The following is a 22,843-nucleotide window of genomic DNA, read 5'->3' as shown; positions in this document are numbered from 1 at the left end:
GATCCGTCTAGGGGATGTGCAGTTACTCATAGGTTCTTGTGTCCCAATTTTGCATTGCGTAATTGGTGCCCATTGAGGAATTTCTGTTTCCTTGGGGTGTAGACACAAAGATGCTCTTTCTGAGATGAGCGGTGCCTTATGGTTGGCTGACGTCCTTTTGACGGTGGTGGAGTATCCCGGTTATCCTTATTCGGGCGACTCTTTTTGTTTTTCTGGTTTTGTTGCCTCTGTGTAGGCTATTATCCGCTGGGGATTTTGTCATTGATTTTGATTGGCCTCTTCTGTTAGGTAGATCATCTTGATGCTTGACGTTTGGCTGAGAGCCGAATTCCACTTGGGGAATGGTTTATTGATCTTTTGTGATTTTGCTTTTTTTGAAAGGGTGCCTCTTGGTAGGCGACAGGGGATTTGAAGTTCTTATGTATCCCAGAGTATTATTTAGAAAGCCTCTTCAGGCTTAGCTTCACTGCTTGAGTTGGAAAGCTATCTCCCACTGAGGAAGTTTAAATCCTTTCGACTTGGATATTCTGTTTGGATGATCAGACCTCCTTTGAGGAATTTTGCTGATCGTATTCTGATAGCTTTCACTGGGGAATTTGGCCCGTGAGTGCAAGCTTGAAATATCTCTGGGAAGTATTATTTCGGCGAGCCTCTCCAGGCTCAATTATTCTGATGAGGGAGTATTGTTTCGGCAAGCCTCTCCAGGCTCAATTATTCTGAGAGAGTATTATTTCGGCAAGCCTCTCCAGGCTCGGTTATTCTGCGAGAGTATTATTTCGGCAAGCCTCTCCAGGCTCAATTATTCTGTGGGAGTATTATTTCGGCAAGCCTCTCCAGGCTCAGTTATTCTGAGAGAGTATTATTTTGGCAAGCCTCTCCAGGCTCAGTTATTCTGAGAGAGTATTATTTCGGCAAGCCTCTCCAGGCTCAGTTATTCTGAGAGAGTATTATTTCGGCAAGCCTCTCCAGGCTCAATTATTCTGAAGGAGTATTATTTCGGCAAGCCTCTCCAGGCTCAGTTATTCTGTACAAACTGAGGAGTATTGTTTGTATCCTTGCCTTTTTTCGTTTTCGGCTTTTGTTGACTGCTGTCATACACAAGCAATTTTCTATTTTTTCTATTTTATGCAATTGCCTCGTGGTAAGGTCTTTAAATGTGCAACTAATGTGGGTGATGCACGCGATGCAAGTTTTTATTTTTGTTCTTTTATTTAGAAAAGTGAATGGCTCTCCCTATCTTCTTCTTTTAGAGGAACTCCTGTTATTAACGCGAGGGAGTATTTTCGTGAGCCTTTTAATGCAGGAGATTACTGATTTTTATAGGAACCCCTCCAATTTTCTTTATTTGACCGATTATTAACAGAGTTTCGTACAATTTTTGAATCATCAATTTAAAGGCATAATCACATGGTCAAGAGAGAAAAGAAACAAATGGATATTTTATTGATATTCAAATGTTTTTTTTACAGAAAGATTTACAAAGGGATTTTCTGAAGAATGGCTGGCCAAGGTAGGCTATATATTTTTGGCTTAAACAATTATATCTGTAATTGTCGCTCTTCCCGTTCCCCTAATCGCTTCGGGTGAGATGCCTGAGCCAGGAGTGTAGATGCTGCAAGACGCTTGCTTCTAGAAGATAATCACTTGAACCGCCTTTCGGTTTTCGATTCAAGTGACCGTTGCTTGCTTTGCTTTTACATCTTATTCTTTTGCCCCTAACTTTTGCCTAGGACGTATCCTAGCGGGGATAATTTTGCCTTTGTTTTGCCTAGTACCCTTGTACTGGCGGGCTTTTTGTTTTGCCCTAACTTTTGCCTAGGATGCCCTTTTTCGGGTTTTCATCCTAGCGGGCTTATGCAAGCAACGTCTTCAAGCATAATACTTCTTTACCACGTCGGCGTTGACTGGGTATCGAAGTTCTTCTCCATCTATGTCTGTGAGGATCAATGCTCCTCCGGAGAAGGCTCGCTTCACCACGTATGGTCCTTCGTAATTCGGGGCCCACTTTCCGATTTTGTCCTTTTGGGCTGGTAGTAATTTCTTCATTACCAGCTCTCCCTCATGGTAGACTCAAGGGTGGACTTTCTTGTCAAAAGCCTTTTTGATCCTCCTTTGATAGGCTTGACCATGGCATATGGCGTTCAGCCGTTTCTCTTCAATGAGGTTCAATTGGTCGTATCGGCTTTGAACCCATTCTGCCTCGGAAAGTTTCGCTTCCATGATTACCCTTAGAGAAGGTATCTCGACTTCAACAGGCAAGACCGCCTCCATCCCATAAACGAGGGAGAATGGAGTAGCTCCTGTGGATGTGCGCACTGAAGTCCTGTATCCGTGGAGAGCGAAGGGTAGCATCTCATGCCAGTCTTTGAATGAGACAACCATTTTTTGCACTATCTTCTTGATATTTTTATTGGCTGCCTCGACTGCCCCATTCATCTTTGGTCGATAGGGGGAAGAGTTGTGGTGTTGGATTTTGAACTCTTGGCACAGTTCTTCCACCATCTTGTTATTTAGATTGGATCCATTATCAGTGATGATTTTATCGGGAATACCGTATCTGCATATGATGTTCTTCCTGATGAAGAATGTTACCATCTTTCGGGTCACATGAGCATATGATGCCGCTTCTACCCATTTGGTGAAATAGTCAATGGCCACAAGGATGAACCTATGTCCATTGGATGCTTTTGGCTCGATAGGTCCAATAACATCCATGCCCCACATTGCGAATGGCCAAGGTGAAGCCAACACGTTGAGTGGAGTGGGTGGGACATGAATGTTATCGGCATATGCTTGACATTTATGGCATTTCCGCGCATACTGGTAACAGTCTCCTTCCATGGTCGACCAATAATATCCCGCCCTGAGGATCTTTTTAGCCATTGCAGGCCCGGGAATATGGGTGCCGAAAACCCCCTCATGTATTTCTTTAATTATGTTTTGGGCTTCGACTTGGTCTACACATCTCAACAAGACCGAGTCATGATTCTTCTTGTAGAGGGTTTCACCAATTAGTAAAAATCCCATGGCCCTTCTTCGGATATGCTTTTTGTCATTATCGCTGGCCATATCAGGATATTCCCCTTTTGATAAGTATTGTTTGATGTCGTGGAACCATGGACAATCATCAATAGCTTCATCTATCAGAAGGCAGAACGCTTGCTTATCGTGTCGCTGGATATTGATGATGGGCATTTCATGCTCTTTATCCAAGGCGAACATCGACGAGAGCGTAGCAAGGGCGTCGGCAAACTGATTTTCCTCCCTTGGAATGTATTCAAAGACGACACTTTGAAAGAGATGTGTCAAATCTTTCATATGCTCAACATATGGTATCAGTTTAGGATTTCGGACTTCCCAGTCACCTCGTAGCTGATGAATGACTAAAGCCGAATCTCCAAACACTTTGAGCTTGAGGATACCATTGTTGATAGCTGCTTGGATTCCTAACGCGCAAGCCTCGTATTCGGCCATGTTATTTGTACAGTCGAAGTTGAGTCTTGCCGTTAGGGGGATATGCTTTCCTTGTGGGGAGATTAACACTGTTCCAATCCCCTGTCCAAGCATGTTGGAGGCTCCATCAAAATACATGGTCCACGCATCATCTTTAGGCTCCTCATGTTGTAAATGCATTATATCCTCATCGGGGAAATCGTCCTGAAGGGATTGATAATCATTGGTCGGCCCGTGTGCTAGGTAATCAGCTAGGGTACTACCCTTGATGGCCTTTTGAGTGACATGTATGATGTCAAATTCTGATAATTGTACTTGCCATCGGGCGATCTTCCCAGTGATTATGGGTTTGTCGAACACGTACTTAATTGGATCCATTTTGGAAACCAACCAAGTAGTATGCCTAATCATGTACTGCCTGAGCCTTTGTGTTGCCCATGCTAACGCGCAACACGTTTTTTCTAGCGGCGTATAGCGGGTTTCATAATAAAGAAATTTCTTGCTCAGGTAGTAGATGGCTTGTTCTTTCTTTCCTGTTTCATCTTGTTGTCCCAGCACAGCCCCCATAGACTCATCAAGCACCGTCAAGTAGAGGATTAATGGTCTTCCCTCGACAGGTGGCACCAATACCGGTGGATTGGCCAAGCACTGTTTGATCTTATCAAAAGCTTGTTGACAATTTTCATCCCAAACTTCGGAATGATTCTTGCGCAACAGCTTGAATATTGGCTTGCACGTGTCAGTCAACTGTGCGATGAACCTTGCGACGTAGTTCACCCTGCCGAGGAATCCTCTAATTTCTTTCTCAGTTTTAGGAGTAGGCATTTCCATTATTGCCTTTACTTTATCGGGGTCCACCTCTATGCCTTTTTTACTGACGATGAACCCGAGAAGCTTACCCGACCGGACTCCGAAAGTACACTTAGCCGAATTTAGCTTAAGTTGATACTTGCGAAGCCGATTGAATAATTTTCTCAAATATTGAATGTGGTTCATCTCGTCTTTCGACTTTGCGATCATGTCGTCCACGTATACTTCAATTTCTTTATGGATCATGTCGTGGAATAGTGTCACCATCGCTCGTTGGTAGGTGGCGCCCGCATTTTTAAGTCCAAAAGGCATCACCCTGTAGCAGAAGGTGCCCCAGGGTGTGATGAAAGAAGTTTTCTCGCGGTCTTCCATATTCATCTTGATTTGGTTATACCCTGAGTATCCATCCATAAAGGAATAGAGTGTGTTTGTGGCTGTGTGATCCACAAGTGTATCGATGTGTGGCAAGGGAAAATCGTCCTTTGGACTGGCACGATTTAGATCCCTATAGTCAACACAAACTCTAACCTTTCCATTCTTTTTGATGACTGGCACAATGTTAGCCAGCCATTCGGGATACTGGGACACAACCAAGAATCCCGCGTCTAATTGTTTTTCCACTTCCTCCTTGATCTTTAAAGACCATTCGGGCTTGATTCGTCGAAGCTTTTGCTTAACGGGTCGAAACCCTTCTTTCAATGGCAACTTGTGCTCGACGATTTTAGAGTCCAAACCGGGCATATCACGGTACGACCATGCGAATACGTCCTTGTATTCCCTTAATAATTGGATCAATTGTGCTCTTATTTCATCACTGATATGGGTCCCAATGTTGACCTCTCGCAACTCTTGACCCTGCCCCAAATTCACGGTCTCCAATTCTTCTTGATACGGTTGGAGTAGACGAGCTTCTTGGTCTAGCAGTCTTCGCAGATCCGGAGAGATGGTCTCCTCATCACTGTCCAACTCAACCCATTCATCCTCGGCTTTCGGATCCCGATCAGAGCGAACAATCACAGACATAATTATTTATTGGTTCTGTTTAGGTTTAGAATTTATTAATGTTAATGAGGAAAGAGAGAAAAGAACAAAATGAGAGAATAATGTGTGAAAAATGCCTCTTTATTGATATATGTAAAATGTACAAAACCCTTATTTATATGAAAGGTCCTCATGATCTCGGGTACTGATCATGAGTCCCAAAAAGAAAAAGAAAATTAAGGAGGGGCCCTATCGTGGCTTGCCCTTCTCTCTACTCCTGCTTTGGCAGAGGGTTCTTGCTCACGTCGGGCGCTGTCGAATCGAAAGTGACCCACCCAGCATCAATAAGGCTTTGGACCTTATATTTGAGAACTCTGCAGTTCTCCGTTGAGTGCCCCGGTGCCCCCGAATGGTATAGACATTTATCTTGTGGATTGTACCAATCGGGGTAGGGTGGATCCATTTTCTTTGGTGGAACATAAGCTAGAAGACGTGCTTCCACTAGCTTCGGTAGGAGGTCGCTATATGTGGTCGGAAGTTTATCAAACTTCTTCGCAGGGTTGTATTGCGACTTTCCTGACTTCGAAGTGGAAGAAGATGAAGAAATATTTACGGCATTGACTCCTCCCTCCTTCTTCTTCCCGTAGGTCTTCTTGGCTTCAAATGATTGGGGAAGCCCAGCTAGCTTCCCACTTTTCAGCCCTTGTTCCACTCTTTCGCCAATGGTGATGATGTCCGAGAAGAGTGTTGTCGTGTTCCCTATCATCTTGTCATAATAGGGACCGGTCAACTAGTTTATGAATAAGGACACCGTCTCCTTATCCGACAGCGGGGGCTCTATCTGTGCCGCCAACTCCCTCCATCGTTGGGCGTACGCCTTGAAAGATTCATCATTTTTCTTACTCAAGGCTTGAAGATCTGACCTATCGGGTGTTAGGTCGATGTTGTATTTATAGCGCTTGAGAAAGGCGTCGGCCAACTGCCTCCATGTGTGTACTAGATTTCCATCTAGCTGCATATACCAGTTGAGCGCGGTATCAGCCAAGCTCTCTTGGAAGCAGTGGATCAAGAGCTTTTCGTTTGTGGCATATGCAGCCATCTTTCGGCAGTACATGGTGAGATGACTCTTGGGGCAAGTCGATCCCACGTATCTCGGGAAATCTGGCACTTTAAATTTAGGAGGAAATTGAATATCCCTCACTAAGCACATGTCGGCGGCATCTTTAATATCGAAATCATGCCCCTCCATAGCCCTTAGCCGATCCTCTAGGGCGTGGAATTGTTCCTTTGAAACTTCGGGCTCTTTAATCATAATTCCAGCCCCAATAGGTATGGCGTGCGGAGGCTCTTCTTCATGCACCTCCTCTTCCTCATGATGGGACCCATGGTCACTGTGGCTTGATCCATGGAAGTTATGTTGACGCATGAGTTCCATCATTTGCGCCATTTGCTCCTTGAGCTGTGAGAGCTCGGCTGTAAGCTTCTTATTTTGTTCCTCCAACGCGTCCATCTTCTTGATTTTCTGTGCGCGCGTGAGGACAGAGAGATGACCAGCCACTTTCTAAAAATGAATGTTTAATCTAATTAGTTTAATTTATGGAATGAATACGCTCTTGACATGAGCTTGATAACCCTCCATTTTTAAGGCGCTGCCTTTTTAAAACGGAGTGTTACCACCCTCCTTGACTTATGATCCCTCCCCAACGGAGAATCTCGATAATTATGGGTCTCTTTTACTCATGTCAAGAGGTATTGGTGAACCTAGAATGCATGGTTTATGAGGATGCATGATATCTTATTGGTAATGATGCACATGCTCCTCACTTTTATTATATTTTCACACATGGTCTTTTCTCTCATGTCATGGCATTTTCATGCATGGGGATTATTCTTTAGACCTTATCACGAGGTTTATTATTAATGCACAAACAATATCACATAAACCTATACACAAACAATTCATTCATCCACGAACAGTCACGAGCGAATCACGAGGTAGGGGTATCCTGCAGAAAGGTGCATATTCAAGGTGGTTCTAACTGTTCTCACCGGTCTGAGGCCCCCAAGGTGCCCCCATTATAGGGACCCAATTCCTCTCGTCGTAAGTCGATGGAAAGTTCCAACGCACTGTCGGACTTGAGTTCATGGTTATCACCTTGAGTGATGTTTTCCGACAACGGTCTACGGGCACCTATAGACCCATTCGACAACCGGCCGTACTAACATCCACTCCCTATGGCTTACCACTCATGCCCCCGGGTATAGAGGGAACTGTTGTGTGCAAAGGTTTGTGTGCAGTTTTTATTTCAAACAATTGCGAGAATTTAAACATACAACAATTATTAAAGCCAAATAGATAAACATGTTATCATACAAGCAAGGGGTAATAAAGTAATTTTAACTATTATTTGTTAAAAATAATCTGTCACTAAATGGGACTGACTCTCGAGGCATCCCCAGTGGAGTCGCCATCTGTCGCCACCGGCCCGAAACGGGCTTTCGGCATTCGCGAAGGATGGTTGGACTCTTTTATTTCTTTAAAAATATGGATTGCTAGAATGACTTATTCTCAAACTGAGACCTTGTCAAACGAGCAATTTTATTAAAAGGCTCACCAATCCATGTTAATCCCAAGCGGGACCCTCCATGGATTAGCGGTTTTCATAAAAAGGAAGGGTTCATGGAGTCGCCACCAATGTTTTACTCAAAACATTGGAAAAAGAAGTTTAAGGCAATCGATTCAAAAATCGACTTCGGCCATGACAACCAGAGTCGGGTAAGGGAGTCGGTTACGCGTGGGGAAGGTGTTAGCACCCCACAGCGCCCCTTTCGGGTTCCCTATGACAGATTATTTCTAAAAATAATAGTGCGAAATTACTAAATTACCCCTATTTATTCTAAACAATTATAACTTAACTATCTACATGATGACAGTTAAATATACAAACAGAAAGCAGTAAAAGGAAGGTCTTAAGAAGAAACCTTTGAAGCGTGCTTTTATATTCAAGTAAAACTGGGAAGCTTTTTGGCATTCCCTCGCTCTACAAGCCCGCTCGCTCCCTCCTAGAAAATTCTAACTATGGAAATCCGGAGGATTTCCCTTCGACTCAGTTCGAGACTCAAGTAAAAAGCTCAGAACTCGAGAACTTTGTCGGATCAACTCTCCGAGTGATTTCTAGGCAGAGCACTGCTCAAAAAAACCCAGAATACTCAAGAAGAGGGTTAAAACTCCGTGTAAAAGTGTTGAATGACGTCCAATTGACGTCATATTTATAGGGATGAGGCGCAATACGGCCTCTGGGGGTCAATACGGTCCGTATTGAGTTCAGTGCAGCCGTATTGAAGTTCAGTGCAGCCGTATTGAAGTTCAGAAACTTCAATACGGCCGTATTGAGTTCAGTGCGGCCGTATTGTAGTTTAAAATGTTCAATACGGCCGTACTGAACTTTTGGGAGGCCGTATTGGGCTTCATTCCCTCCACTTTCTTATTTTGAGCTATTATAAGACCTCTAGACCTACAGAGAATCCTCCTAGGGCCTTCCATGAGTCCTTCTGGCTGACTTTCCTTCAGTCTTCAAGAGTCTTCAAGCTTTATTTCCGACCCGGACAATTTTAGGGGTCTACATGGTACAAAGGAACATCTGCTTGAAAAAGGTGATTAATCCTCGAGGAAAAACTGATTTTGAAAAATTTTGTCCTAAAAATATACCTTCTCTTCCAAATGCTCGTTTTGGTTTAGTTAAACACTTATCTCACCCCCCTTGGGTGAAGACACTCGACCCGTTTTATCTTGAGCACAAAATGATTCCTGTAAATGATCGAGTTACCTATGTGAGATGTTCTGTGTACGATTTTCCTCGAAGGAGATGGTGGCCATTGTGTTGGGTCGATAATACCAACCCTCATCCTGGTAAATGACTTTAACTAAAAATATTGTCGAATTTCTTTCTATACTCATCTCATCCTTAACTTGTTTTATGTAGCTATTATCCCTCAACGTGTTCCTCAACATGTTGAAGAGACTCCCAACTGGGAAAGTGATGAGGATGATGGTAAAGGGTCTTCACTGAAGAGTCGAAAAATGAAGACTGCTTCTGACAAGGTTTCTCTACCTCTAAGGTACCACTCTCTTCGATCTATACTTTCAATCAAATTTTGGATTTACTTCATATTACCTTACTTCACATTACCTTCTCTGATTCTTCTCCTATTCTCAGAGCCTCGAAACCTCAAAAAAAAAAAGGCCGATTCAGCAAGTACCAAGACTGTGAGTAATTCATATTCGCCTTTACATTCTCTCTTTTTTCACTTTCTATCTTAGGTCTCGACCATAAGGATTTTCATTCTATTTTCAGGTTTCGACCACGAAAAAGTCGGATAAAGGGAAGAGGAAGTTAGTGATTCCTCTCCCTAAGAAAACTCAAAAGCTACCTATCGAGAAGCTTCTCAAGGATGCTATGAAGTATGTCCCCAAGGTAATTTAGCTTAAACTCGACTTCCAATTTTCATGTGCCTTCCATGTGCCTTCGATCTCTCTAAGAAACTTCTCTGTTATAGGACGTCGAGATAATCCAACTCGATTCTTCTCGGGAAATGTCTAGGGATATTCCCCCTTTTACTGAGGCATCTCAATAGGTTCGATTAGTCCTTTCTTTTCGATAACTTTTACTTTGTCCTAATATAATTCTAACTTTACTATTCTTTTTCACAGTTGGTTATTCCTCAACCAAACATTGTCGAGATGGCCTTGAAGTTGGCTTCGATTGAGATCCCTCCTCAACTTGATGAGGGGAAGGTTCCTTTGTCAGAGCCTGTGGTGAACGAGGAAACTCCTCACCAGTCTTCGCAAGACGAAGCTCCTTCTTTCGAGCTTAAACCTCCCTTTAGTCCAAATAAAGGTATATTTCTTCTTTAAATTTTTATCATAATCCGTAAAGGACTGTCTTTCTTACACATATTTTTTTTCCTATGCAGATTCAACTGAGTCTCCCAAGCCTTTTACTCCTTCTCCTTCAACCCAAGGTGGTGTCGAATCTTCAACACCCGTACTTTCCTCGATTCCTTCAACTGATTTAGACTTAATCAGTTTTTTCCATGAAGAGGATGAAGAGGTCAATGATATTTTCGATGTCCTTGATAATTGGACAAGTGGTCCCTCTATCTCGGAGAAAGTTCCTGAACCAGTCTCTCAACCAACTCCTACTTTTCAACCTTTGCTTGAATCTTTTCGGTCGAAGGCATATGTGGACGACCTCGATCAAGCTTTCCTTGTCCCCAAATTCAAAATTAAAGTTGGACAGATGGGAGATGACTTGCTGGCTTACTCAGACCTTCCTCCTGAGATTCACCTCGAGCTCCAAGAATTTATCAAGCCATTCACCCTTGCTTGGGATATGAGAGCCAAATGGTCTTCAACATTTCACGAAGTAGCCCAAGTTGAAGTCGAGAGTGAGGGGGACCGTACTAAACTTGAGAATCTTCGACAGGAGTTGCTCTCCATCAAGAAATCAACTGAAGAAATGATTCCTGCCTTGAAGAAACTACAACAAGAAGAAGGAGATCTCAAAAAGTCCATTGAGGCTCTACAACATGAATTGAATAACATTCGGTCAAAAAAAGATGCTTTAAAGACTCAGAGTCAAGAAGTTATTCAATGTCAAAAGAGTCTCAAGGAGGAAGCAAAGTGATTTCTTCCAAACTTGCTAAGACCTTGGAGCAGAAGAAACACTTGGAGACTCAGTGCGCCTCTCGAAGACAGAATTTGGATGAAGCTTATCAGGCTTTCAAAGATTTTAAGTCCAAATTTTGTAATAATTGAATTTCTGAACACATTTAAATTTCATGTTATTTTCGGTATTTGTTTCAGAACTCTGATCTTTGATAGAAATATTTCAAGTATTTGCCATTAATCACTTTACTTGCTGCATTCGAATTTATTCCTTTAATCACGTATGCATTTTTAGAATATACTTGTTCGATTATAAAGGGACTTTCCCAACTATAAGACCACTTTCCCAAGTGTCGAGATTTTTGATCCATGGGAAGAATCACTTTTAACACTAAGTCTCCAACTCGAAAACTACGCACTTTGACTCTTTTATTATATGTTTTCTCGATTCTTTCCTTTTGTTGAACAAGATTTTGTAATCCTATCAACCTTTCTTCCTTTAAAGATACTAACTCGTCATATAGTAAATTCCAATAATCCTCGATAGGAAAGTCATTCTGCTTCTGGATATGAATTGATTGTAAATTAATATCTATAGGAAGAATAGCCTCATGCCCATACACCAGTTTATATGGGTTAGTTTTTCTGGCATCTCTTGGTGAATTTCTATAAGCCCACAACACTTGGACAAGTGTTTCGTGCCAATTCCGAGGTTTGCTCGAGATGTGTTTCTTAATTAAATTGATAATTATTTTATTAGCAGTTTCTACTTGTCCATTTTCTTGTGCATAATACGGTGTCAAAGTTATTAACTAAATTCCCCTTGATTGAGCATATTGAGCAACTTTTCGACCCGTAAAAACTGTGCCTTGATCAGTAGTAATTGTTTGAGGAATTCCAAATCTTGTTATGATGTGATCTTCGTCAAAATCTATTATGTCTTTTTGCTCGACTTCTTTCAAAGGAATTGCCTCCACCCATGTTGTGAAATAATCTATGGAAACTAATATATATTTATGATTTTTCAAGGAGGGTGGATGAATTTTCCCTATTATATCAATTGCACATCCTCGAAATGGCCATGGTTTAATAATCGAATGTAATTCACTTGCTGGTACCCTTTGTATTGGTCCATGTTTTTGACATTCCTCACAGCTTCTCGCGAATTTAATACAATCCTTGATCATAGTTGGCCAATAAAACCCTTTTCTCGACAAGATCCACTTCATTTTTTCACCTGCTTGATGTGCTCCACAAATACCTTCATGTACTTCTGCCATAGCTATGTAACTTTCATGACTCCCGAGGCATTTGAACAAAATCCCATCGAAATCTCTTTTGTATAATTTATTATTTAGCAAGACATAATTGAGGGCTTGGAGTTTAATTTTTCTTTCAACTTTCAAATTTGGATTTTGCAAGTACTCGACCAATTCTTTTCTCCAATCTTGTTGCTGACTCGATGAGTTGATACTTAAACTCTCTAGATGACATATCAATTCATTTTCTGTATGAATTAAGGATTCGAGGCATCCTTTACTCACTTTATACCCTGATGCCACTTGAGCTAGTTCATTTGCTATTGTGTTTGTTGTAGACCCCTAAAATTGTCCGGGTCGGAAATAAAGCTTGAAGACTCTCGAAGACTAAAGGAAAGTCAGCCGGAAGGACTCCTGGAAGACCCTGGAAGACCCTAGGATGATTATCTGTAGGTTTAGAGGTCTTAGAGTAGCAAAAAATAAGAAAGTGGAGGGAATGAAGCCCAATACGGCCTCCTAAGAGTTCAGTACGGCCGTATTGAACATTTTAAACTACAATACGGCCGCACTGAACTCAATACGGCCGTATTGAAGTTCAATACGGCTGCATTGAACTCAATACGGCTGCACTGAACTTCAATACGGCCGTATTGAGGTTTTTGAACTTCAATACGGCCGTATTGAATTCAATACGGCCGTATTGTAGTTCAAAACATCAATACGGACCGTATTGACCCCCAGAAACCGTATTGAGCCTCTTCCCTATAAATATGACGTCAATGGGACATCATTTGACACTTTTACACTGAGTTTTAACCCTCTTCTTGAGTATTCTGGGTTTTTTTGAGCAGTACTCTGCCTAGAAATCACTCGGAGAGTTGATCCGACGAAGTTCTTGAGTCACGAGCCATTTGCTTGAGTCTCGAACCTAGTCGAAGGGAAATCCTCCGGATTTCCATAGTTAAAATTTTATAGGAGGGAGCGAGCGGTCTTGTAGAGGGAGGGAACGCCAAAACGCTTCCCAATTTCTGTCAAGATATATAAGAAAGCACGCTTCAAAGGTTTATCTCTTTAAAGTCCCTTCTTTTACCGCTTTCTGTGTGTACATATTTAAAATGTCATCATGTAGATAGTTAATTTATAATTGCTTAGAATAAATAGGGGTAATTTAGTAATTTCGCACTATTATTTTTAAATAATCTGTCATAGGGAACCCGAAAGGGGCGCTGTGGGGTGCTAACACCTTCCCCACGCGTAACCGACTCTCTTACCCGACTCTGGTTGTAATGGCCGAAGTCGATTTTTGAATCGATTGCCTTAAACTTCTTTTTCCAATGTTTTGAGTAAAACATTGGTGGCGACTCCATGAACCCTTCCTTTTTATGAAAACCGCTAATCCATGGAGGGTCCCGCTTGGGATTAACATGGATTGGTGAGCCTTTTAATAAAATTGCTCGTTTGACAAGGTCTCAGTTTGAGAATAAGTCATTCTAGCAATCCATATTTTTTAACAAATAAAAGAGTCCAACCATCCATTCGCGAACGCCGAAAGCCCGTTTCGGGCCGGTGGCGACATTTGCATGTCGAGAAACATGTTGTAATTCAACCTCATCGAACGCGTCTAGTAATTGAGCAGCTCGAGTCCTAAATTCGAGCAGTTTTTCATTTAAACACTTATACTCTTGATTTATTTGTTTAATGACGAGTTGTGAATCTCCTCGAATTACTACATTCCTAGCACCTAACTCTTTGAGAATCTCGAGTCCAGTTATGAGTGCCTAATATCCAGTTTCATTATTCGAGTATCCTTTGTTTATTTTTAATGATAATTTAGTTGGAATCCCTTCGGGAGAAATGATTAGCAAACCTATCCCAGTGCCTAACTCATGTTTCGAGCCATCAAAAAATAACTCCCAAGGTTTGGTGGTTAAGTAATTAATTTCTTCAGTTTCTTTTGAGTGATCTGCGAGAAAATCCGTAATTACTTGTCCTTTTGTTGACTTTAATGGTTCGAAAGTTAATGAATAATCAGTTAACGTGAGTGCCCATTTTCCAATTCGAGAATGCAAGACAGGTTTACACAACATATACTTAATAACATTACTTCGACAAAATACTACAACATCACAGGGTCAAAGATAATACTTCAACATTGTACAAGCAACATAGAGACTTAAACATAACTTCTCTAAAGGAGTATATCTATTCTCAGCTCCCACTAACATTCGACTTAAGTAATAAATGACTCTTTCGATGCCATTATCATCATCTTGCGCCAGCATGCCCGCAATAATCGAATCGTTAGCAGAAATGTACAACTTCAGCTGTTTTCCTTTAGAAGGTGGTGCAATCACTGGAGGATGAGCCAAATAAGCTTTGATTTCATCGAACGCTTTCTGGTGCTCTTCTTCCCATCGAAATTTCTCCTCCTTTTTCAGACGCAATAAAGGAGAAAACACTTTAGTTTTGCCAGATAAATTTGATATGAATCTTCTAAGAAAGTTTACTTTACCTAGGACAGATTGAAGTTCTTTCTTGTTCGATGGGTGTTTAGTTTCCATGATAGCTTTAGTCTTGTTTCTATCCACTTCAATCCCTTTCTGGTGTATGAAAAATCCCAGAAACTCTCATGCGGTAACACCAAAAGCACATTTTAGTGGATTCATTTTTAGACCATGTTTCCTCATTCTCTTGAAAGATAATTTTAAATGGCATAAGTGTTCCCCTTTTTGTTTTGACCCAACAATTATATCGTCATATATACTTGTACAAACTTACCAATTAAATCATGGAATATTAAATTCATTGCCCTCTGATATGTGGCACCTGCATTCTTCAATCCAAATGGCATCATCACCCATTCATACACGCCTAAAGCACCTGGACATCGAAAAGCAGTTTTCGATACATCATTAGCTGCAATATAAATTTGGTTATATCCAGAATAACCATCAAGTAAACTCATAATTTCATTACCTGCAGCAGCATCTATCATAGTCTCAACAATAGGCATAGGATACTCACCCTTGGGGGTAGCTGTGTTGAGATCTCGAAAATTAATGCATACCCTGAGTTTTCCATTCTTTTTGATAACGGGCACAATATTCGATATCCATTCAGCATATCTCGAGGTCCTGATGAACTTGGCTTTCAATAACCTCTCAATTTCTTCTTTTATCTTTTCGATCACTTCAGGAGCAAACCTTCGAGGACTTTGCTTAACTGGTTTCTTTCCCGGAATCATAGGTAATCTATGCTCTACTAATCCCCTATCTAATCTCAGAATTTCATCATAATCCCATGCAAAGCAATCCTTATATTCGTGTAACACTCGAATTAACTCCTCCTTTAACTTTCCTTGCAAGAGTTTGCTAATATAAGTAACCTTCCTATTTTCGACAGTCCCCAAATTGATTTCTTCGAGTGGGTCTTGAGATTCTAACTTGTGTTCTTCATTGGTTGCCCTTTCGAATCCCAATGGTGAATTGTCAAAAATACAATCTAACTTTGGTTCTGACTCTTGCCTTTTTTCTTCTTTCGAAGTCTTGACCTCTTGGTCCATTCGATCTTTCTCTATTTTTTTTTCTTTTTCTTTTTTGACCTCTTAGTCCATTCCATCTTTCTCTATTTTTTGTTTTCCTTTTTCTTCGGCCAAAGTGGCCATACTACTTTCAGCATTTCTAAATTTGTTTGACATTCGTTCCTCATCCTGACATTCCTCGGCCATGTTGGCCGTTCGATCGACCATGTAGGCCGATATCCTGATCTTTCATTCTTCTACTAGAGCCGATCCTTGCTTGGCTCGAATAACAAACCCTCTTTTCACGTCCTAGCAAAATATTTTCCTGACACCTTATTCTTCATCCATTATACCAGCATTATGAGCATCGAAAGGTCTCATTTTCGCAAATACAGTCAGTTGTTGATCTGCGAAGTACATGCCTACCTCATACTCTTTCTGATTAGCATCGAGCACTTCCAATCCTTCATCATCATTACAAAAGAAAATCTTATGGTGAACAGTTGAAGGAACAACTCCTATTCCATGAATCCACTCACGCCCCAGCAAAACATTGAAATTCGCCTTCGATGGAGTGACTATGAACATTGTAGTTATTTTCACACTACCTATCTGTACATCAAGCAAAATCATGCGCTCGGGTTGTGATGACTTCCCTGCATAATCCGAGATAAGTATGTTGTGGGGCCTTAAATCAGTTGTGGTCTTTCCAAACCTTTTCAGCATAGTTTTCGGAAGTATGTTTATGGCTGCTCCTCCATCAACCAGAACCTTGTTCACCTCATGCCTTCGATCATCAAGGTTAATAGCAAAGGCTTAAGGTGAGCCTTCATCTCTTCAGTAGGAGAATCAAACACAGAGTTAAATTTAGGAATAACCCTCAAAATTTGGTTAACCCATACAATCTTAAACTCATAGTTTGGATCATCGAAAAAATCTTCTTGATGGATATCCTCCTGCTCATTAACAGATTCCATGGCCCCAACATACTCAGAAGGCAGAATTGATACTATCCCACAGATATCCTCCAAAGAGTCATCGAAGCCACTCTCGAAACAGTCATTTATCAGATCCTCATCATCCTCCATGAATTTTTGAGACGACTCACCCTTTTGTGGGACTGGGATCGAAAAACGATTCCCTCTGAAACCTTTAAAAGTAGCTTTCCTCATTCTTTGTTGCCTTCTCCACTGGGTTTTGGTCAGGTTGTTAAAGGGCTATCGAAAACCACGCCCATAACTTCCATTCGAGAATTTGCCAGGTGCTGTAGATACATTCGAGAACTTTCTGGGAATTCCTTGGAATGTAGGCCTAGCATAATTCATAACTTGATTTCCTCGACCCATTCAAACCATTTGTCTTGGTGGGGCATTCCATTTTCCCACTGGGACGTTAGCATTCGGCACAAAGGTATTGCCGAATTTTGATGAATTGTGCATCTCCATCTTACACATAGGGGCATTATATTGAGGCATATGTACCTGCCTCATTGTCAATCCAGCATTCGACCCAATGTTAGGCTTAGTCTTCTCTCGAAGTTTCTCAGCTTTGTAGCTTTTCATGATCTCTGACTCTTCGAAAGCCTTAGTAGCAACTCGGTCGAATATCGCACTACATCGAGGACATAACATGACTTCTCTATCGGCCTCCTTTTTCTTGGATAAGAACTCAATCAGGCTATCTCCCTCTTTTGGATAGATAGGCTCTTCTTCTTTAGCAAAGTCATCCATCAGCTCCTCGAGTTTTTCGTCAGAAATGGGCTCAATATTCTCGTCATCTTCGATGCTAACCTCGACCATATTAATCCCCATCGAGACCGGCTCCACGTATCCAGTGTGAGCTGCAAATGGGTCAATGTCCACTTTCATATCCTTCTCCTCGAAAGCTAGGCGACCATCAGTGATCATTTTCTCGATCATATCCCTGAAGCGCATATAGTTATTAGTCCAATGACCATATATATTATGATATTTACAAAATTTCTTCCCTTTTCTTTGTTCGAATGGAGGAATTTTATGGTTTTCGGGGAGTGCAATCTGCTTGTCTTTTAATAAGATATCAAATATCTTATCTGCCTTAGTCACATCGAAACTATATTTCTTAGTCGAACTCCCTTCCATATTATCCCCTGGTTTTAACATTTGACATTGATAAGTAGGACCAGGACGCAATTCTACTATGTTAACCTCGAAATCTTCACTTGAAATCTCACAATTAGCATCCTCACCTATCTTTGTGTTCTCTAAATAAGCCACCTTTTCTTTTCGAACAAATATATCAAATTTCTTCAATCTTTCCTTTTCTAACTTAATCTGCTCGATCCTCCTTACTTTCTCTGCTAACTGGGCCATATCCCTTAATTGCTCATTGACTAATTTTTTACGAATCGAGAAATCTAACCCTGTTGCAGCAATTTTAACCAATTCATGTTCAAGTATATGAGTATAACATCGAGATTTTAACTGCCTGAACCTATTCAAGTAGTCGTCTAATATTTCATGATTTTGTCTCTTAACATTCATTAGATCAACTATACTAACTTTCGTTTCCCCTCGGAAAAAATGTTCATGAAAGTTACCTTGCAACTGAGCCTAAGTGTTTATCAAATTAGGAGGTAATGTGGTGAACCAGGTAAAAACATGTTTAGTCAACGAACTCGGGAAATATTTCATTTTTAAATATTCATTATTCGCTAAATCCCCACATTCGACTAAATATCTAGCTACATGTTCGACAGTAGACTCATTTAACTCTCCCGCGAATTTCAAAAATTTCGGGACTTTTGCCCCCCTAGGCAGTTCTACCTGAGTTATGTAATCTGGAAAAATCGACACAAAAATAGGGATGCTCATTTCGACCTACCTCGAAACCATGCCTATTTAGTACCCTTTCTACAACTTGATCTATGTTATCATCAGCATGATTCCTATGAGGTTGTCCTAGATTTTGGGGAAAAACTACATTTCCCCCGAGATTTTCCATATCGTTCATATTCGCACTCATGGCTCTCGAAGGTGGGCTATCTCCCAATTTGTCTCCTATTTTATTTATCAATTCATACAAAGGAGTCATTATATTGTGCATTTGAGTTGACAACAGATTGACCATGTCATGATTACTATGATCCATCTGTTGTCGAAGAGCCATCATGGCTTGACTACTAATACCTGTGGGGACATAACTACCATGTCGAACTAGAGATCCCTCATGACTTGTCCCTACATGTTGATATGGGTCTTGCATGACAAAACCCAAACCATTTGGTCCAGGATTATATCCCTGTGGGGATACGTGCATTTGAGGATTTGGTCCTAAATAAGGCACTGGCATTTTGACATCTACAGGTTGGGTACTTTGCCAATTTTGTGGCATGCCCCATGGATATTCTCTAGTGGCATTCGGGAATTCTTGGGAAACATTGGTTTGTCTAGCCACATTTTCGAGCACAACAGGGGGTGATGTTGCCCCCCTTATCACATTAGTCACATTATCGGGATTCTGATTTCCATGTTCTACATCTACTTGATTATCATTATTCACTTATCTCCTATTGTTAGACGTAGACATGGTTCTTCCACTCCTGAGTCTCATACAACATGCATACCTAAAACTAGTTCAATTATGTTTGCAATTAAACGGGTCCAGCAGGCGTGCCAATTTGTTTACGGTGGAATTCGTTTATGGATTCTTTTTATTCGAACTAGCACGACAAATGTTTCAATTTAGGTATTTCAAAGTGTTCGTGTTATTAAGAATGGAAGTAGACGAGATAGATCAACAAAAGTTGGTTTCCAAATCCTCATGAATAATAATTAAACAATAATTTGCATGCATGTAAATACTTAAGCGAATAGTGTAATTAAAACATACATTGGCAATACAAATCATCGTCCAATTTGCATATGGATTACGTTACGATTACAATATTGAAGTTCAAACAACCTATAACTACGGAAAAAGAAGAAAATTACACTAATCCTAATTCTAGAAGAAGAAAAGAAATGTGGCCAAGAAATGGTCATACCCAGCAATTCCTTGCACGAAAGCCATATGTGCAGGCGGTGAGTGCTTGAGAGTTTCAAGAACTCTCCTCGAGGGTGGTTACTCCTACGTAAATCCATCATGGGTGCATAACTGCCATCCACTACGTCCTCTACGTGGGTTTAAAATATAATTTCTCGTAACCGTTCGTCCCACGTGTTTTTATCTCTTCGATTTATTTTTCATTAACTGCTCTGGGATAACTACTCAAACCACTTGGAAACTCCAATAACCTCCTTCATCCATTTTTCGAACACCTCTTTGTTTTATTCGACCAGTTTCTATTCGACCATGTCTCAAATACAAACAAATAAGGCTCCTGATAGGTGTTATCCTTGATCCTTCTTTCGAGTGGCTTTATAAATGTAACTTTCGAGTTTCATGATTTTCGAGTGGTCCTAACACTCCCATAAAGTTCTAGCATGTGTCTCATTAGCAATGTGATTATAAATATTGTCTTCTACAAATTGTCGAATAAAACCACACACCTATTGGTGTTCAAAGTCTTATTCTTCTTCAAACATCAAATCTGGCTTTTTAGTAACAAAGACTGGAATATGCAATTTATTCACAAACAACTAATATTTCATCTTGCCCTTCCACAAATGATAATTTGTACCAATCAAAGGAACCATTTTTTTGTATTTGCCTCTATCATTTAAGTAAGTAAATATAGCCCCAAACCAAGGAGCTCTAATACTACTCTGATAGGGGAAACAACAATACAATAATCAAAAGTACCAAAGTACGCATTGGAAATAATTCCCTCAACTTGCAAAAATTAAAGAGGAGCAACAAAACAAATAAATGACAGAAAATAATCACAAAGAGACACAAATATTTTTAACATGGGAAAACCCTCTTAATGTGAGAAGTAAAAATCCACAGGCACAAGCCAGTCAATCAAGCTCCACTATGATAAAATAAAGGTACAAGAGAGTTTAATCAAATTCATAAATAAATGCTTACAACCAACTGATATATTAAATCATCAAGGCCTTCCAACGGAGGAATAAAGAAGAAGAAACATCAAATTAGAGCAATTGTGGGAAACTGATTTCTCCAAACATAGACCTCCAATCCACGATCCCAATATTGGTCAAAACGAAGATCGTGTTAAGAACCTGCTGTCAAATTTTCAACCCGATCCGACGGTAAACGAAGTAGGGATCGCAATTTTACTAAAATTGCTTTATGTATGTGAACCAAATTTTCTGCTCTCTTTCTCTTTTCTTTCTCTCCCTGACGGCTGTGTAATTCACTCTCGCTTATTCCTTAAGAGACCCCTCTCCACTTGATTTTTAAGTGAAATAAAATTTGAACTTCTCAATTTTTGGATCTTTTCTCCACATAGGAAGAGAGTTCAATACCTAACATTTCTCTTATTTTAAAAAAAATTACATTCTTAATAAGCATTATTTCAAAATCTTTACACAGCAATTTTTTCACAAAATATGAGAGATGAGAATCTTACATCGCTGATTTAAAAAGGAAAGTTTAATTCTGGGAAAAATATGACACATTGCCTATATTTGTTTATTAATTTAATATAGTAAAGCTCTTGGATCTTTAAATAACATATAAATATTTCAAAAAAATTAAAATCAATATTTTTTTTTCAATCATTGCTAACTAAATAACACCTATTTAACAATAATCGAACCAAAAAGTTAAAAACAAACGAACATGGTCACTTACAACCAAGACCAGAGTCAAACCAAGCAGTAACACATAAAATCAAATAAGCCAAAATAATAATAATAATAAAATAAAGAAACATACTTGGGATGCAAAAATCTATGTAGCAACATGATATGAAAATAGACACTGACACGAACATTAAAATAAGGTAAAATCAGAAAACATAAGACATGTGAATTGACACAACATATATATAATAAAAATAACATAACAAAAATATTATATATTAATATAATAATTATCTATTAAGTTTCAAAAATAAATTATTAAGAAACATCATATTCTACAATAATTTTTTTAAAATCTTACATCTTCCTTTAATTATTTTTATTTTTATTAAGATTTTTTCTTTTTTATTACGTGAAAGTAAAGTTAAGTATGAAAAGACAAAAACAATTCTCTTTTTTTTTTTCTATTTTTATTAATTTTTTTTTAAATCTCAAATCTTACATTCGTTGTTACTATTTTTTATCAAGATTTTTTTAAAATTTTAAATTCTTCATTTTTTGTTTATTTTTTTGTTGAGATTTATTCTTTTTTATTTTTTTAAAAAAAAAATCTCGAATCCATGTATCGAATAGTGCATCAAGATAGAGACATGTTCATTTGCAAGTGTTCATAATGGAGACACATCAATTTTATAGGTGTTCGCGATAGAGACACGCTAATTTTGTATGTGTTCATGATGGAGATGTGTCCGATTTGTGTAAATATAATTTGTTAAAGTATCCGAGGTGTATCCATGACATGTCCACTCCTAAAAAAATATCAGACTTAGAGACATGACAATCTCATAGCGTGTCCATGTAACATAGCAAAAGACATTCTAATAGGAAGCGAGCAAGAATGGAAGTAGTGGAAGGAATGAATAAATGCATTTCTTGGATGTCAAAATAGCTAAACGACATCGAAAGACGGCTTGTTGGTGTCAAAAGTTAAAAGTGGGGTTGAAGGGTTGCTTGAAGTCTCATATATGGGAGGGTTCACTAAAGGAAAAAAAATAAACCAAAGAGAAATGACTGTGTGAACTCAAAAATGTTGTTTAATTGATGTAAAATATATATTTTTGTATCAGTCAAATGTTGAATCGATGTAAAACGTAGTATTTTACATTATTTAAATACAATGAGATGTAATATAATTAGTTTATTTTTAAAAATGTTACCATATTTTTTTTTATATATAAATCGTTTTAAAATTGATGTAAAAACCTATTATTTTATTTTATTTTTCACTAGGAAATGACATGCATTACAAAATATTTCATTTATAATGCTCTTTTTATGCACATGTCCACATAATTTTTTACTGATAATTTTATTTTATTTTTAAAAAATCCTTTTTCAGTATAAAGTTATCTACTTTGATCATTTTTATAATATATTTTTAATGAATTTTGTTACCATCAAT

The sequence above is a fragment of the Cajanus cajan genome, chromosome 4 (assembly GCF_000230855.2).
Source record: "Cajanus cajan strain Asha chromosome 4, NIPB_CcT2T_4, whole genome shotgun sequence".
In the NCBI taxonomy this organism is placed as follows: domain Eukaryota; kingdom Viridiplantae; phylum Streptophyta; class Magnoliopsida; order Fabales; family Fabaceae; genus Cajanus; species Cajanus cajan.
The sequence above is the reverse complement of the archived record's forward strand: the minus strand, read 5'-3'. Positions refer to the sequence as shown.